We start from the raw sequence: 19,787 nt of genomic DNA, 5'->3' as shown, positions 1-19,787 counted from the left end.
TGAATGACACTGCAAAGCCAGGATGGGACGCTCCCCTCCCCCACAGTGCGCTGATCCCACCCCCAGCCCTATGAAGAATGGGGAAAATATAGGTCCTAGAGCCTGAGGCTAAAAGCACATTGAGGACACTAAGAAGCGTTAGTGTTAACCCTTTTCTCGGAAAAGTTAAAATTAGAGCACTGTGATTCATGCTTCCTATTTTAAACAGGAGCCCAAAGAACAAAGGTTAGATATTACATATAAAGCAGAGAGTCAGAGAACCAGGAATTAAGACAGACAAATTCCCTTAGCATCAAAATGCAGCCTGCCTTTAAGGATTGAGCTCCAGAACTTCTCAGTAATTCTTCTCCACAAATCAATGAGTCATTGCCCTCCCTAAGCAATGTATGCATCCTAGCACTGAATCAGGAAGAAGTTTATCCGTAAACCGTGAAAGGGAGGGTGGCTCATCTGCAGCTCAGGGCATGGATGGCGAATCAGAAGTACCAGGTGCTCTTAAATAAAGGTCTAAAAACTGTACTTCATGGAACTCTTCCAATAAAAATGCACATCAGGTTCTGCCACATGGTTACTTATAGGAGGAGAACCCTAGTTTGAGTCACCTTACACCTTTCTCTTTTTGCTTTGTTAGTTGATTTACTCTGATATTTCTCAAAAAAAAAAGAAGGATGAAAGAGAGGGAGGAAGAAAAGGAGAGAAAGAGGGAATAAAGAAATAAAAAGGGAAAATAACACTGGCCAACTGAATATAATAAAAAATATAAAAAAATACTTCTAATAAATAAATAAATTTAATTAATTTAATTTAAAAAAGGAAGGAAAATAAATGCGAGTTTCTTTTCTAGCAAGGTGTTAGGAAACTATTCAGGGGAGCGCCCAACACTATATGGGCTGGTCTAGGGCCTATCTGCCAGCAGACCATTCCCAGCACACCCAGACTGGTCTACGTCTTAGGCTGTGGGCCATACGGACTCCTGGGATTTGACAGTAAAAGACTGTTGCAAATTTATTTTACTAAAGAAATCACTTTATTACAAGCGCAGTGGTGCACAAGCTTGCCTGATTTCTCCTCTTTTTAGCCAGATGTCTGAAGAAATCAGGGTCCCGGAAGGGAAATACACACCACTCTGAATATTTGAAGCAAAGGGAGTATATAACTTGGGGACCTGGCTGCACAGATGGTGGACAAGCCGAGAAGCCGAACAGGGGATCACAAGGCAACCCAGAGTCTGGCAAAAAGTCAAGGGTGAGCCGAACTCACCCTTAGGAGGGATGGATGAAGGGAGGAGGTGGCTAAGACCCAGTGGTTGAGGTCCCCCAGTGAGGCAAGTATCACACTGCAATGAGTTGGGGGGGGCGGGGCTTGGAGGCATAGGAGACATAATACCCTTGCCAGACCCTCTCTAAGAGGCAGAACGGTGTCAGGACAAATACTCTGGCTTCTCTCTTCCAATCCAACCCTCGCTGCTGAACCCAGATGGACGTCAGCTGCCAGCCAGCAGGAGTCTGAGATGAGTAAGGAGGAGGACAAGGCTTGAACCTCAAAATTCTTCTCAGGGTCACAAAAAGCTAGTTGGTGTTTATTCCTATCCCTCATCATTAGTCAAATTCAACATGACCTGGGGGGTGGGGAGGGGCGGTGCAATTTAAGTGGAGAGGAAAAATACGACACTCACAAGGGATGTTTGGAATTCACCAATCATAATGTCAAACACCTAGAGAGTGTTATATTCGATTATTCATATATTTAAGTATTTAGTGAGTTCCTATAGGTCGGGCACAATCCAACATGCTTGGAATGCAACAGTGTGTCCAGATCCACACCCTCATGGAGGACACTAAAAAGATGGGCACTCAAATAACTATTGTAATATCCCAACTGGGAACAGTGCTCCAAAGCAGAGTATAAAAAGGAAAGAACTGTAACTGGAGATTTGATCAAGTCAGGAAGACAAAGGACGGCTTCCTTGAGGATGAGTTGATAGCTGGCAAATGAACAGACATGAACTAAATGCTCCAGGCAGAAGAAACAGCATAACAGGGAGGGTGGTAACCAATAAAAAGCTCTAAGTTAAGAAGAGTGCAGCTTAGTTAGAGGGAGCAAAAAAAGCAAGATGAGGTGCTGAAATAGGGTCCAAAACCATAAAGAAATTTTCGGCCATATTTTTACAGCACACCCTTCGCTTTTTTTTTTTTTTTTTAACTTTAATGACATTGTTTTGTTCCAATGTAATTTGTTTTGTGTTCATATTCTATTCATGATAGATTTTTACTTTGGGGAATGAAAAAATTTTTCTTTCTTAAGTGTACCTAACGTCTAAAAAAAATCAGTTTAGAGAAAACCATTAAACACATATTGTACAGGTGGTAGGTAGGTATGGCAAATACCATGAATTACTGAAGTTTCAGAAATCCTGACATAAGAATAATGTTGTTGAATTATTTTAATACTGTAAGTACATCTCAATACACTGTGGTCACTGGGAAATTTCCCTCGTCACATTAACTGTCCTCAAATTCTCCTCAGAACAGATGTTGATAACAACTTCTGGTTCAATTCATGGTATATACCTTGAAAATGTTGTTTAATGATTAGTAAGATACAGTCTGAGGAGCTGGGTAACACCAACAAGATCTGCCTCATTTTACTATTTATTTATTTATTTGACACAGAGAAAGAGAGAGAGAGAGAGAATCTTAAGCAAGTTCCAGGCTCGGCGTAGAACTGGACATGGGGATTGATCTTACAACGCTGAGATCATGACCCAAGCTGAAATCAAGAGGCAGATGTATAACCAAATGAGCCACCCAGGTGCCCTCTGCCTCATTTTACTTTTAAAAAATAATTTAGGGGGCACGGTGGCTCAGATGGTTGAGAGGCGGCCTTCGGCTCAGGTTTTGATCTCAGGTCTGGATATTGAGCCCCATGTCAGAATCCCTGCTCAGCAAGGAGTTTGCTTCTCCCTCTCCCTCTGCTTCTCTGTTTGTGCACTCTCTCTCTTTCAAATTAATAAGTTAAAAATTAAAAACAATTTTAATTTTTAAAAATCTTAAGTTTAAATTTTTAATTTAAATTTAATTTTAAAAATTTTAAATTTAAAATTTTTTAAATAAAAAACAATTTTAATGTTAAAAAAAAACTAGTTCCTGTTTCTTTTCTATAATTGCCAGAGATATGATTGATGATTCAGAACTGGGGTGGGGAGGGGGGAAGAAAAGTATAAAAATCTAAAAATCCTACAATCCTTTGATAAATGAACTATTGCTATTTTGGTGTTTGTTATTTACTCTTCTATGAACTTATATTTATAGCTTTTACAAATACACATTTGATATCACTATTTATCTAACTTTACATACTTTCAAAATCTCAGATTATGATAAATATTTTCCTATCCCACTAACAATGCTTCCCAATAGCAAGGAGCACACCTGGTGCCCAGATCTCGGCTTCTTTTTTTTTTTTTCTTTTAAAGATTTTATTTACTTATTTGACAGACAGAGAACACAAGTAGGGAGAGAGGCAGGCAGAGAGAGAGGGGAAGCAGGCTCCCCACAGAGCAGAGAGCCTGATGCAGGGCTCAATCCCAGGACCCTGGGATCATGACCTGAGCCGAAGGCAGACGCTTAACTCACTGAGCCACCCAGGCACCCCCAGATCTCAGTTTCTAATACCATTCTCCAGTAAAAGGAACTAGGAATTCTTCGGGAAATGGTTATTTCAGGGACTAGGGCAGGAAACATAAGATGAGACTCGAGCATCTTCAAGTAAAAAAGTGAGGAAATACTGCAGAAAATAAATGCTCGTACAAAGATGGGAGTAAGCCAAAGGCATACAGCGGCCAGCTAAAAGAGCTCTCTAAAGCCAAAGCTAGAGCAATCTGAGCAAAAGAGTAAATACATTAGTGTTGGGTTAAACACAAAGTATAAAATGAATATCCGTGAGTCCATCCTGCCATAAATCAGTGATTGAATAAATAAATAATGGGGAGACTAGATAAATCGCTTCTGCTGAATTTCAAACAATTTATGTCAACATTCCACCCTCGCAGAAGTGGAAGATAACTTCCCACTCCCTAAGTATAAGCTGTGCGTGATGACCTCCTTCCAAGGAATACAGTATGGAACGTGGGGGCCGGGAGGAATAACTTTACAGAAGCCTGCTACATGCTACCTCCAGCAAGTGGCCAAGGTTCACATTGACTGCAATGAGGCAGGTGGGGTCTGTGCGCCCTTGATAAGATCTGATGAGAATGGTACTCTTCCTCTGTGGTCTTTCCCCCACAAAACCCATAACCCCAGTCTAATAATGAGAAAAACATCAGACAAATCCCAATTGAGAAACAGTCTGCAAAATATCTGACTATACTCCTCAAGCCTATCAAGGTCATCAAAAAGAAGGAATGTCTGAAAAACTGTCATACTCAATAGGAGTTTAAGGAAATATGACAAAATATCACTGGTATACTGGATGGGATCCCAGAACAAACAAATGACATTAGGTAAAATCTAAGGAGACCTGAATGAATGTCAGTTCATTAACTTTAAGTTAATAATAATTTCAGTTAATAATAATAATAATAATTATGTCAGTTCATTAACTATAAGAAATGTACCATAATAATGCTGAATGTTAATAATAGGGGAAACTGAGTGTTGAATATATGGGAATTTGCTGTACCATCTTTGTAATTTTTTTGTAATTATAAAATTGTTCTAAAAATAAAGTTCATTTAAAATGAATACTCAAATATTTTGAAAGTATTTTAAATGACCACATAATGACATAAATATTTTGAAAGTATTTTAAATGATCACGTAATGACCTACAGAGTTTATTAAATTCTTTAAGCATTTCCCTATTGTTGAATATGTGAGCCATTTACAATTTTTCCCTGTTAAAAGTAACTGTGATGAGCAAATATCTCCATGGAGATTTGATTCATACCTTTGATATGTCTTAGCACTAGATTCCTAGAAGTTCATCCTATGTTTTTAAGAAAGTCAAAATGACATATTTATCTAATTGCAATAATAACCAATAATATTGGAAGACCCATTAGATTGTACAGCTTTTTTTCTTTTTTAAATTATATTTATTTATTTATTTGACAGAGAGAGAGAGCAAGAGAGGGAACACAAGCAGGGGGAGTGGGAGAGGGAGAAGCAGACTTCCCACTGAGTAGGGAGCCCCGTGCAGGGTTGGATCCCAGGACCATAGGATCATGACCTGAGCTGAAGGCAGACGCTTTACTGACTGAGCCACCCAGACATCCCAGATTGTGCAGCTTCTCTGAACTAAGTTCCATTCCTCTCAGTAGTAAAAATAAAACAAAACAAAATAAAATAAAATAAATCAATCAATCCAGAATTTGCATTCAACTCCCAATCTTATCCACCGATTCTTGCATTCATTCAATAAACACTTGAGTGGCTGCTATACTCCAGGCAAATGTACTGTCAGGAAAGATATTTAACCACCTTAAGGTCTTATTATTTTATAAATCATAAAAGAAACCTAATTCATAGAATTCTTCATTTGACAGCTAAAGATCATTTCCGGATCTCTGTGGTTAGATAGTATAGGAATAGTAAGTGGTAGGCGCTTTTCAACTAATTTTTTGCAACATTTGAATCTCCAGGCCAGAGTGTGATTCTGTAGCTAAAAAAGATTGCTCCCACATTAGCATTTGGTGATTTCTTAAAAATACTTATTTAAAAACTTAAAATTTTTACTCTATAATAAACGATTTCCTGTAGTATTTCTCTCCTTTTAACTTTGCTGCCCTCTGGTGCCCCCTAATGCCCATCCCTCTGGCACGTTTGTGTTTCTTCATCCTCCCGTAAATGTTATTTTAAGCCTGGGTGTAACCACACCAGCAAAACTTCCCTTGATTGTCTTCAAAATGTCCATGTATCACCAAACTTCAAAACCATTGCCATTGTTTCCATGACATCTAACTGTTTCTTCCTAAAACTTAGAGATCACTTCAAGAAATCCAACAATAGGGGTACCTGGGTGGCTAAGTGGGTTGAGCCTCTGCCTTTGGCTCAGGTCATGGTCTCAGGGTCCTGGGATCCAGCCCGGCATGGGGCTCTCTGCTCCGCAGGGAGCCTGCTTCCCTCTGTGTCTCTGCCTGCCTCTTTCTCTCTCTGTCAAATAAATAAATAAAATCTTAAAAAAAAATTAAAAAAAAAAAGAAATCCAACAATAGTGTCTATTAGAAGAGTTTCTTAGAAATATTCTCTATGATGAAGAGCTGCATGTAGATGGGTTTTTGGGGTAAAGGCGGTACCCCTTAAGATGCACCTGTAAAGATGTGAGGGGGACAGGATTGGGAGGGAGGGAGAAGGTGGCCCACAATGTGGTTTCAACAGCATCGAAATAGATCCCACAGGGAACCTGGACTGCAGAGGTGCCCCCAATGGAGGCAAGAGGGCTGGGCCTTTGTAACCCCTCATTGAGGAGTCATCAGCTCTCAGCACCCCATGGGAGGGAGCCAACCTTGGGAGAGGCAGTTTCCCACGGTCTAGGGCAATGCCCAGTGAGGGACACAGCTGTGGAACCATCACAACCCACAGTCCTAGGGGTGGGAGGAAGGGCACATCCCCAGAGGAGGGGATGTGGCTGGAGCACGGAAGTTTCCACAATGGCTCTGCTCTCACTAAGTCTTTGCCTAGTAGACGACGCTGACGATGAAGAGGACTACTACTACTACTACATTATACTCTTGTCATGGGTCTTAAAAGGACCAAACTCTCCTTTTTTTCTTTTTTAAAGATTTTATTTATTTATTTGACAGAGAGAGACACACTGAGAGAGGGAACACAAGCAGGGGGAGTGGGAAAGAGAGAAGCAGGCTCCCTGTTGAGCAGGGAGCCAGATGCAGGACTGGATCCCAGGACTCTGGGATCATGACCTGAACCCAAGGCAGAAGCTTAACTGACTGAGCCACCCAGGTGCCCCAAGATGATCAAACTCTTGAAAATGAAGTCCACAGTCCAAGGACACTTCTTTTTAATCAAGGAGACTTCTGAGAGACTGCCATGAAACAGTGTAGGTGAGCGGGCACCCCTACATTGCTGCTCCTCACATTGTGTCTAGGTAGGCACTCTGCAAATATCTTTGGAGGTTAGCCAAAGCACCACTATTGTCAGGCATTACACCCACTTTTAGGAAGTGAAAAGGAATGACACCTCAAAATAAAAATGTAAATAATATAAAAGGACCAACACTGAGATGAAGATGCCTAAGTCAGTTCACAGCAAAAACCCGAGGGAGGACTATGTGGAAAGCCGTGAGCAGAGACAGGTTCAGAACCACATCCTAAATCTGTATTTGAGAAATTGATGATTTCTGTCTTTATTTAAACTTGAAAAATAAAATTCCTGTAGTAGTTGTAGCAATGAGATCCTCAGGGGAGTAAGAGGTAGCTTCACTGAAAAACTTATGATTTTGTGAACAAAAGTTTGCATTTAACTTTCTTATGTTGGTTTCATCTGTGTGTTTGTTTTTCCAGACGTTATGTAATTATTCTGAATCTGACAATTTAAAACATGGTAACTAAATCCTTTCTTTAAAAACAGAAATTTGGACTTATGCAGGGTTTTATTCGAAAAAGTTCACTGGGGGCGCCTGGGTGGCTCAGTAGGTTAAGCCTCTGCCTTCAGCTCAGGTCATGATCTCAGGGTCCTGGGATCGAGCCCCGCATCGGGCTCTCTGCTCAGTGGGGAGCCTGCTTCCCTTTCTCTCTCTGCCTGCTGCTCTGCCTACTGTGATATCTCTCTCTGTCAAATGAATAAATAAAGTCTTTAAAAAAATTGAAAAAGAAGAAAAAGAAAAAGTTCACTGTTGCATTAAATATTAAGAAATTGATAAAGAAGTATTAAATGTTTTTTAAAAACTTGCAGCTAAATAGCTCCTTGAGATATTCTTTTAATAAATGACCAAAGCTATTCAATAAATATCAGAAAACTAAAAGATAAAGTTCATTTATGTCATACCATATCACTTATCCCTAATTACTCTCCTAATACTTTAAAATTAAAATTTTTCTTGGGGCACCTGAGTGGCTCAGTCGGTTAAGTGTCTACCTTTGGCTCAGGCCACAATCTTGAGTCCCACATCAGACGCCCTGCTCAGTGGGGAGTCTACTTCTCTCTCTGCCCTTCACCTTGCTTGTGCTTGCACTCACTCACTCACTCTCTCTCTTAAATAAATAAAATATTGAAAATATTAAAAAATTAAAATTAAAGCTTTTCTTCAATTAATAGGAAAATTATTAATTATTCAATTTGATTTCACATTTGTGGAGTATTTGCTATGTGCAAGGCATATATTAAGCAAAGGAAGAAACTAAAACTGACCCCTTCAGAGACGCTCTACTTGGGCTGTGGTGAAGAAACATTATCGAGTGTAGGAAGGCCAATCATCACAAAACTATTATCTGTAAAGTGCAGGCGGCCCCTCGTTTCCTGAACTGGTGAGGTTCCAGAAAGCTGTTTACTGACTTCATTGGCCCAGGGAAGCCATATCACAAATGGGGCTGGTTTCCAGATGAGACCTCCTAATACAGTCCTAGCAGCTCCAGCCCAAGTTCTGGGGGCAAGAAATTACTAGGGACAGGAGAACATGGGGAGTTCTTCACTCCTTTGCCAGGTCCATTCATTCTGTAGCAAAGCTTTGGATCAAAGAAAGTCTTCAGATAGCATTCTCCCTTCTCGCACACCTCCATTCAAAGCTCTACTATTTTCCAGCCTCTTGGCATGCTTGCCAACAATTAAGTTCAGCAGCAACCCCTCAGGCCCAGGTCACTGCCCCAAATTCTACAGACCGAGCTAATTCATTGGGCTCCCACCAACTCCACCCGTCCTCATCAAAATGTATATCATCTATCAAAATGTAAATCTTTTCTGTCCAGGAATGAGGAGGAAAGACTAACTGAATTCATTCATGCTAAAGTAGGAATGATCAGTCCTTAAGACTGTGTGCCAAGAGCTGCTGGAGGAAACCACCTGAGAGGCTCCAGAAGACAAGGGTGTAACTTCTAAAGAAAATACCTGTTAAGTCAAATGTGGAGACCATTAACAGTGACTGCGGTGGGGGAGGGCGGCAGGCAATATAGGAGAATAATGACTGTGTGTTGAGTGTTAACCATGTGACAGGAACTCACTCTAAAGGACACCATCGGGTAAGTATGTTATTCACCCAGTTTTACAGAAGAGAAATGTGGGGTTTGGAGAGGCTAGCACTTGAGCGAGTTCTGGAAGACAATCTGCCCAGTCCTCTCTCCACTATGGCAAAGCCAGTAGGATCCTGACTCCGGAGGTGGGCAGCTCACTCCGGCCATTCTTCTTTTGCATGATTCCTTCTCTTCCTTTCTACTGAAACCAGAGATCCTCTAAAGGCAAATTTTTTCCAGAGTGTGACAGTCAGGACAGCAGAGAAACTGAGGCAGTAATGGATGGATACTACCAAAGCATATTTGTAAAAATGAAACTGCTTCTAAGTGGGGTGTGAATGAGGACCTGCTCGTGACTAGACCCTGTAAAAGGAGAAGGCAGTATCTTAACTTCCTCAGTGCATTTATCCTCCAAGCATCGGTATCTACCTATGGAAAGTATGATTTATAGAGTCTTTTCCAACATTCTAGGCCTCAATTAATGAGAGAGCCTTGAAGATAACTCAAGTATTACCATTTGTACCAAAGCTGACTTTAAGATTACTCATCTCATTACTATGGCTTTACAATAGTATAGAAGGGCATTAAAAAAGGAATCTGATGTACTTTTCCATTCCATACACTATGCTCATTTTACATTAAAAACAGGGAAAACGGTCTTCTCCTGCAGGGCTGGTGAGAGCCCTGTGCCCCACGCCAGAAGCTAGGCCCAGCAGCTCACAGATCAATGTTTCAGGTGCCTGATCATTCATCTTCCCAACTGCTGATTACTGACAGAACCCTAAGGGCACATGGGCAATTTTTGCTTGCCCACGGCAATATTTTTTTAATAGAAACAATCCCACAGCATGTATTGTCATCTGATAATAACATGAAGGCAATCAAAACAATTAATTATTCAATTAATGAACAAATGTTTTGGAAAAATGCTCCCAACAACGGACATCTGAAAAAACAAACTACGTGGCCTTCTCATTGATCACGTCTAGCTGGAGACACTTTGGAGCAGGGTAATACTGTCTCCTTTTAGCATGATCCGACCCATTTGTTTTCTTGACTTTGTTTTAGAATGAATCTCTTCTGCTCTACCCAATACAAGGTTCATGCACTCATCCAAACCAATGACACAGCCCTCCGTCTGCATGGTCACTTGTACCTTATGCCATACCTGAATCCGGGATCTGTTTTTACAAGTATCTGAAGATGAGGTTGATGGGCTGCCCCATCACCTTCTAGGCTTTCTGGCTCTGGCCACCATATGCCATGGTGGGTGCCGAAAAAGACTACATGCTAGCTCAGAAAATGGCCAGAACAGTCCAATTTGCCTTTAAGGACCTGCTTCTCTCTCACTTTCAGTGCCTATGGTTTGGGTTGGATTACCCTCACTGTGGGGCACTAAGGTACACCTGTGATGTGGCCAAGCACCTCATCCCCTGGCCACAAGGAGTAGAGTAAGAGGCCAATCATTCTAGTGAGACTCACTTCAAAAAAACTGTGTGCCAAGGGCTGCTGGAGGAAACTGCCCGAGAGGGAAGATGCCCAGAGCCAAGCAGTTCTGAGGGAACGTAAGAAGGAGGGGAAGAGCAGAGACAGAGAAAGCTGATGGCATAGTTTGAAGCTCTGCATCCAGCCTGCTCTGGGTCTCTTCAGGGGTGAGCTGATACACTCTCTGTTGAAGCCACATCAGGAAGAGTTGAGCTTCTGTCACTCATAAGGAAAGAGTCCTGAATAAGACATCTCTGTGTCTGGGCTCCATTCATCTCATTAGAAACCTGCGTTCCTGCCCGCTTCTCCCCAGATGTTCCTGTTATTATGATGGGAACCACTGTGTGCTCCTGGGCCTGGCCCACCTGGCAGAACCCGCAGGCCCGGCCTCAGTAGCAGGTGCATCTCCTGGGTCCTGGCAAACCAGGCCTCAGTTCTCCCAGCAGGCGCTCACACTCCCTCCTCAGCTCTACCCGCCCTCCTTCTCACAGGCTGCTGCCCCAGGAGAGACTCAGGCTTCCAGGCAGAGAGCTCCAGGTTAGGTCTATGGCTGGCTTCTTTTAAGGGAGTTAAGGGTGATTCCATTTGTCAAGGCCCAAAGGGCACAGCACAGATCCACGTCCCTCTGAACTAGCCACCTCTCAGGTTTGAGAACTGCCTTCTAACTTAAACAAAGCTCTTTCTTCAGAATGACTCCATAGTGTGGGCTTTTACCTTTTTAGCACATTTCTTTTTTTTTTTTTTTTTTTAAGATTTTATTTATTCATTTGACAGACCTAAATCACAAGTAGGCAGAGAGGCAGGCAGAGAGAGAGAGAGGAAGAAGCAGGCTCACCGCTGAGCAGAGAGCCCAACACGGGGCTTGATCCCAGGACCCTGAGATCATGACGTGAGCCGAAGGCAGAGGCTTTAAACCACTCAGCCACCCAGGTGCCCCAGCACCTTTATTTCTAAAACAGGGCCATGGGATCATTGAGAGAAATGAGTATAGCTAAGGGGACAAAAGTCTAGTGGTGGTGCAAACTAGACCAACAGCAGTTTCCATGAGGTAACTGAGCCTCTGTATCTCCTGTGAAGAGGAGTCCCCATGGCTTCATTACTTAATAGTGGGGTGTCCACACTACCTGACAGTGACATTTATCTTCTACATATATTTACTCTTTCCCCAGCTAAGAGGACAAATCTCTGGAGGGCAGAGCCATGGGTCCACAGAAACCAGAACAGAGATATGTGAGTGTAGCTCATAGGCAGCAAATGTTGACCCGTGAGGAGGATAACTAAGAAGATTCCATATCACATTATCCAGGAAAGACATCTTTTTTTCAGTGGTCCAGTCCCAAAGAAGACTCTATACAAGGGAAGAGAAATCAACTTTCAGGAAACAGAATCCAATATTAACAATAAACTCCAGTTATGACCAAATTAGGGTTCCAATTATATACTGGTCACAGTAAATGCTGCAGGCCGCAACTGGCTATTTATTTCTGGGCACATCTGCTTGTCTTTCCAGGAAGCCAGTCTATAGTTCTTTCTAAGAACCAATCCAATCCATGTCCCCTGCAAGTTTCTGGGATAAATGAATATAAAATTTGAAAATTTAAAGACTCAGGTTTTGATTTTTTTTTTTTTTCTTTCCCTAGTGCTAATGGGGCCATCTTACTTCATGAGAGCTATCACTGAGTCTTCCTTTTGACCCAAGAGTACTAATGGAAGTTTTTGGAGTCCATGGGTTGGAAGTCATTGACTTCCTTGCTTGAAGGTGAATTAACAATGATGGATTTGTGTCCATTTGTATTTCTTTTTTTTTTTTAAAGATTGTATTTATTTATTTGACAGACAGAGATTATAAGCAGGCAGAGAGACAAGCAGAGAGAGAGAGAGAGGGAAGCAGGCTCCATGCTGAGCAGAGAGCCCGATACTGGGCTTGATCCCAGGACCCTGGGATCGTGACCTGAGCTGAAAGCAGAGGCTTTAACCCACTGAGCCACCCAGGTGCCCCTCATTTGTATTTCTTTATGCAGAGAATGCAGGTCACACTGTGGTTGCCTGGGGAGATCAAAGCTTGATAGGCAGGCCTCACTTGGGTGGGTCTTGTTATAATTTCTGGGCCCTAACCTGCTAGAAACACTAGAATCCATACCCTGAGCTTTCCTAACGTAGGAAATAAGCTGCTAATACTACTACTTTAGGTTTTATTGATGGACTAGAGTCTCATTGAGGAGTTTTGATATTTCCTTTTTTTCCTACTATAACACTGTATCATAAATATCATGGTGAGGTTTTATGCCCTTTAAGCTTTCCTTGTTGCTTAAGCACAACTGTCAATCTGTTTCACAAATGTGAATATTGGCTGTACATGAAAGTATAAAACTTAGATTTTATATCTAAGAAAATACATTGTAAAATAGAAAACTTAAAACTCCCTCACCACGCTTCAGATCTGCTCAATAAGCAGTCTTCCTAATTAACCAAGATTACGTTAACAAAATATACAGATTTAAATGTACACCTCCTTACAGAATCCCTTCCCAAGGTTCTTCATTTCTTTTCCCCATCCTAACTTCAGGAAAGAAACTGGAAGCTCACAAAATATATGTCTTCCATAATTTACAGCTGTAACATCTAAATCACTGGGCTTTATCTCATTTTCATCTCTACTTAGGCTTGGAAATGTGCTGTCTCTGAGAATCTCTCCCCTGAGTACTGACAAGGGGAGATTAGATTGCATTTCCTGCCTTCATTTACCTTCCAACAGTGTGCAATAAAAAGGCAATAGGAAGAATTAAATGGCCTGTTTTTCCAGGGGGAAAGATATGTTCATCTACTATGTATTTCTGTTTCTTACAGACATTTTTAAAATACAACATCTTGGGAGAGGGAAGTAGCCCCAACCAACATTGTTACCTCCTTATGAAGCGCGTCTATGAGTACAGTGTGGCTCCACAGGGAGCAGTAAAGAACAGCTATTCCCAGACCAAAGTCACGAACTTCCTGCAGATGGTTCTCCTCTTATGGAGGAGCATCGGAGCTCTCACGATGGCTCTAGAACTTGTGAAAGTCCACAACTCCCCATGGCCCACAAGGTCCTGCGTAACCTGGCTCCAGCCAACCATTCCACACTGAGCCCCCATACTTGCCTTCTTACCAAATTCCAGCTGTCCAGGCAAAACTTCTCTAAGGGCCTTCTGCTGTAGTGTCCTGTGCCCAGAACTATTTGCTACATCCCTTCCTTCCTTCCTTCCTTCTGTTCCCCCAAATCTGGCCAAATCCTGTTCATTCTTTGCCTCTCATCTTAAACATCACTTCTTCAGGAAAGACTTCCCCGCCCCTCCCCTTCCTGCAAGCTCAGGTTGGGACCACTTACAACTGGCTATCTGTATTTCTCTGTACTCCTCTGAATCCATTATTACAATTATAATGGAGCGTGACTTGTGATATTTTAAAAACTATAATGGAAATTTCTCCTGCTAGATCATAAACTCTCCAAGAGCAGGAACTGATGTGTCTTCTCTAGCAAGGTATTAACAAGAAACCATGTCTACTGTAGGGTAGATATTTCATAAATATGTGAGGAAGGGAGAGAGAAAGGAAGAGAGATACATTACTGAAATTGTTGGTACTGTAGCAGAAGGAGATCTTTCAGCTACATAGGTATATCTGGGGATGGTTCATTATAGAGAACACTGAACCAAATCTTTTCACCACTCCAAGACTTCTAGAAAAGCCTGAGCTCATGAGCCGATGCAGCAGCTTAGTGTGGGGAGAGTGATGCACCATGGCAGTTAGACTCATGAGTTTTAGAGCCAGCCACTTACTCAGGTACAAAAATCCCAGCTCTGCCACTTACCGCCCTTTCTGAGCAATTTCCTCACCCTTTCTGAGCCTCCACTGATTCATTCATAAAATGAGGCTAAGAATTCTGGCCCCTTTTACAGTTGTCTCAAAAGCTAGAAGTAATGACTGCCAAGCACTCACGATAAAGATTTTAGTGCTGTTATTACTGTTACCAAGAAACATTAGAAGTCGTACTAGATTCAGAAGATACTAAATCTTGCCTTTTTCCTTGCTAAAGGAATATACCCCAACCAGACATAGTCACCAACAACTAGTTGCTTAGAAAACAAGGTGTTTTCCTGTCCAGAGATCCTGACACCTAGACTAACTGCAGAATGCATAGCTTTATTTTTCACAGGCATTTAACAATATGATTGGAAGTCCAGATACATGTACAGAATTCACAACAAGAATGATCTGAAAAATATTCAACAAGAATGATCTGAAAAATTTCAGGATCTGAAAAATATTTGCTGAGCGTGCCAAAAAACAAACTAACCATTCACACTCACTCTATATTTCTGGACACTTTTCTCCAAAAAATAATGGCACATTCTTCCAGTTGTATCTCCAAAACAAACTGGAGACTCATCCCCTTTGGTAAGACTGGTGTTAGAGGAATGCCAAAATCAACCACGAATCAATGGTTTGGGTAGCAGTCACATACCCATCACGGGTGGCAGATGTGGGCTTGCTAACAAGCAGAGTGGGGGTTTCTGGAAACTATGGCCTGGCACAAATCAGACATCGGTTACCCAAGCTCTGCCACTAACTAGCTAAGGACAGAAGCTGGACTGCATACAAGTTAGCCTCTCTAAACATTTCCCAGGTACAAAATGCACTGATAAGACCTCTCTGTCAAAACTGCTGTGAGGTTTGGAGTGAGATAATGTACACAGTCTATAATGATTATTTGAGATACCATGTAAAGAATGCCTAGCAAATCCATCTATTTCATGTCATATCCTTTCCCAATACCGTGCCTTTCCCAGAACAGGAAAGCCTTAATGAGAGAAGCCAGGGGAGCTTGTCAAACATAGATGCTATATCATTATAAGGGTCTTATAACTTATAAAGCGTTCCTAGTAACAATATCAATAACAGAAATAGTGATGATCTCGCAGGATACCTGATGCAGAAGAATTTTTTTTTAAGTAAGACTAACATTTAAAAGATGCCAGCAAGATCTTTATCTAGCGGTCAAAGAGAGCTAAGAGGACTTCGCACAAGTAAGAAGTAAGTGGGAGAGCTAGGAGCACGCATGGCCTCAGAATCTTCTGTTACATTAAGTTTGTGGTTATTAAACTTATTTGTTATGAGACAACCTTCCAACAAGAAAGATGGGAAGGAGATGGTGGAAGAGCTGTAATGTTACTGCTAAGATGGGGAAAAAGACAAGGCTTTAAAACTTCGTCCGAACGTCTCACTGCAGTTCTGTTTCCCTAGGTTGGGCTCCTCGGGCACAACCTCCTTCAGACAGCCTTCCTTTGTAGGATCTAAATTATACTGAAGTGTGACTTTGGAGCAGTCCCTTAATCTCCTATAGCTTAGTTTCCTCACCTGGAAAATGCAAAAGATAATAAACGTACTTCAGAAAGTACCGTTGTCGATACATGAACTAATACATACAAAGCACCCAGAACAGTGCCCATACATAATAAATATACCGCAGCTTTAGGGATTTTTAATAGTAGGTATAAAGTGTCCTTTTAAAATGGCACCAGGGTGAGAGGCCCTTGGTTGGTGGTCCACGCGTCAGAAGTGAGAGGGTACAATTACAAAGAAAGCCCAGCCCAGGTGGTCAGGGGAAGACCACATTCATCATGTCCTACCTCATGTGACCTAACTTCCGCAGATGGACCACGTACTGCGATTTTACAAACGTTAATTCAAATGCAGGGCCATAAAGCCAAGCGCTACCACTAGAAAGAAGTCCATAGGCTTCCTTAAGAAAACTAATTTGCATGACCAATTCCGAGCACCAAATACAAACAAAATTTCTGTAGCTACTGAAAACTCACGTTGGATTTAACTCAGTTATTCTCTGACTTGTCTTTTGAGGTGATTTCACAAAATGAGCTCCTCATCAGTATCAGGAGTACCCTTGGCTGAGAATACATCTTTACAATCCTGAAAGTATCCCTTTTTCTCTAATTAAAACATAAACTATATCAATAAAGAAGTTCACCCAAACACCTCCCTATTTTTAACGGTAAGGATCTCTTTGTGAGGGCAAAATCAGGCCAGGCTTGAAAACGTTAATTGTGGATATTGGTATTTATGACTTCTAGGTTTCAAAAGCTTAAGGGAATGAATCTTTTCTGTGGTGGCTGTAAATAAAATAGCTACTTAGGAAAGAAAAATCATTCTGTTAAGAAAAGACATTCCTTATACATTAGTTCAAATTCAAAGTAAGACTACTCATTTCCTTTACAGAACACACCCCATAGTAAATCACCAAAACAGTCTATTGATTGGTTTTTTTCCTTCTCTCTTTGGCTGAACTGGTTTTTATACAACTATTCAGACTACATAGACTTAAGCCAGTTATTGTAAAGACAATGTTATCACTGAAATTTAGTATTATCGCATTATATTTGGAAGTGGAAGAACATTGGAGCGCTTGGAGGGCTCAGTCAGAGCATGTGATTCTTCATCTCAGGGTCGTCAGTTCAAGCCCCATGTCGGTAGAGAAGTTTTTATTTTAAGTAGTTAAAATAAAAATAAAAACAAAAACAAAAGTAATAAAATAAAATAAAGAAGTAGGAAAAAGTATTGGAGTTGTAGCCATCTTTGACCGCAGGGGAAAACAGTATGTATGTGAAAGAGTAAGTATGTGTAGGGGTGCCTGGGTGGCTCAGTGGATTAAGCTGCTGCCTTTGGCTCAGGTCATGATCTCAGGGTCCTGGGATCGAGCCCCTCATCAGGCTCTCTGCTCCGCAGGGAGCCTGCTTCCTCCTCTCTCTCTGTCTGCCTCTCTGCCTACTTGTGATCTCTCTCTCTGTCAAATAAATAAAATCTTAAAAAAAAAAAAGAGTAAGTATGTGTATATAGCATACCTGGTAAAGGCATAATTGTGTTTGGGTGTGTGTGTGTACACATGTGTCAAAGCAGTACAAAATGTCAAAACATCATGGGAGCTAATTATTTAAACTTCACTATGGAAAAAAAAGTTACAAAATCTTCTAATGAAAAAAAGTGCCTGATTTTCCTCTTTTATTTTCCTGCCCATGTTCCCAGAAGGAAAAAGAAGTAAAATAGTGAAAGGGAGAGAACAGCAGGTCAGAGAATGAAGAGCCAAGACCCACATAATATCCCACGCAGAGAGTCCTGTGAGAGAGGTAAACAGCCTAACCACGGTTGATAATCCAAAATACACAAAAATCCCTTCATAGTAAGTTCCACATACTTCTTCCTCCTGTTCTAGCATATCCCCAAGGGAGAAAAAAAAAGGGGGGGTGGGGGGATCAAGTCAAAGAAAGTGAAAACGTCAAGCAGAAATGAATAAATATAAGACCACTTAACAAAGCTCCATCTTCCTTGACAAGAGGCAGAGGGCATGGGGCCTAGGAAACTGGAAAATGCAGGCTTCCCTCCACCTCCGCTCGATCCCCTATCTCACTCCCCAGACCCCCACAGAGCAGGCCGGAGAGTCACAAAAACACTAGCTGGGTCTGGAGTAAATGAATGCAATGAGGCCTTGGGGGCCAAACAGAGCGGGAAAGGACTGAGGGGTGACCACCAAACTGGTTAGGTAAATGGTTTTTTTTTTTTTTTACATTTTTACTTGAAACTAAGAAGTTGAATTGGCACATCTGCAAGGCCAGTCACAGTCACAGCTGGACGCCCTCCGGGTCCCTCAGCCCCAACTGCTATCTAAACGCAGAGGGAAGCAAAGAAAGGAGGGGAAAGTGCAGTTGTGCCTGCTCCCTACCAGGAGTTGGGGGGTGGGAGGGACATGCTGAGTCAGGGTTTCCCACCTCTAGGGAGCAGGAGGCTTGGCAACTGCTCTGTAGTGACAGAGCGCTTCTCTCCAAAATCTATTCTGATCTCAAAAGATACTTTAGGAAAACTGACTTCTCATTTGGTGTGGTGAAAATGCTATTTAAAAGCAACTATAGAAATGTTGAATTTTTCTGTTATGAAAAGCTATTTTACACTTCAACAAAAGAACGGGAGTCAGATATGGCTTAAGAGTCTGGATAGAATACGGTTTCTATTTTGAGAAGATTATCTATTTGCCATTTTCAGAAATTGATCATTTGCCACACACGATCGATCTTTCGTCTGAAAAAGAAAGCATATTTTAATATGTTTGAAGCACAAAACTCCTCAAGAATGAAAATTTCCAAAAGAGCCCCTGGATTCTAAAACTTTCCATTCTAAGGATTTCTCCAAATATTTAGCCATTCTGACATCAGGTGTGTCAGAATCTACGAAACAGAGTCATGGGGGAGGTTTTCTTGTTTTACCTGATTTTGTTTAACACACGTTTACCCTTTCTCTTACTCCATTAACGCTACTTTCAGTGCCTAATGCCGCAGGAGAAAAGGAAACTGTTTTATTCAGGAAGAATTCAAAATAACTATAAAGAATATGGGCTAGGGGGGCCTGGGTGGCTCAGTGGGTTAAAGCCTCTGCCTTCAGCTCAGGTCATGATCCCAGGGTCCTGGGATCGAGCCCCACATCGGGCTCTCTGCTCGGCGGGGAGCCTGCTTCCTCCTCTCTCTCTGCCTGCCTCTCTGCCTAGTTGTGATTTCTCTTTGTCAAATAAATAAAAAATAAATAAAAAAAATTTAAAAAAAAGAATATGGGCTATTGCTGTAAACAGGTGACAATGTGGTACTCAGGGGTCTGGCACTCTCAGCGGTAAACGCAAATTCAAAACTCAACTTTCCCTCTCCCCTCCCCAGAAAAAGACTTTAATAAAAAAAGCTTTTTTTTTTTTTTTTTTAACAGAACCAAGAAAACCCGAAGACATAAGTAAAAGGGAAAACATGATGCGATTACTTCCTTCCATTCTCCCTTTCCTTGAAGGTTCAGCCAAATCCCTGGTCTTTCCAATCTTTCTCTCCTCCCATCACCAAGGTCAGGTCACTGCCCAGGTTCAGGATCTCCCTAGGACTCTTGGCCTCTGCTACTAACTATGCCATTCTGATGCTTACTTGGCCCTGTCTCTCTCTCCCCTGCTCAGGTGCCTCCAGGGTTCCCTACAGCGGCCCTGATGCCCTGCTCAGCCCCCACAGTCTGGCCACAGCTTCATCTTCACCTCTACTTCCCATACCTT

The 19,787-nt window shown here is 41.7% G+C and overlaps 1 protein-coding gene and 1 pseudogene across 4 annotated transcripts in view; both read right to left on the bottom strand.

Annotated features, from left to right (window-relative positions):
• The window catches only part of MCTP1 (multiple C2 and transmembrane domain containing 1), a 535,159-nt gene that overhangs the window by 506,398 nt on the left and 8,974 nt on the right, over positions 1-19,787 (bottom strand). The window lies entirely within an intron of this gene.
• LOC123938745 lies at positions 10,167-10,446 on the bottom strand (annotated as a pseudogene).

The sequence above is a fragment of the Meles meles genome, chromosome 3 (genome assembly GCF_922984935.1).
Source record: "Meles meles chromosome 3, mMelMel3.1 paternal haplotype, whole genome shotgun sequence".
Taxonomy (NCBI): Eukaryota; Metazoa; Chordata; class Mammalia; order Carnivora; family Mustelidae; genus Meles; species Meles meles.
Note: the sequence above shows the minus strand (reverse complement) of the source record. Positions and strands in the feature narration are given on the sequence as shown.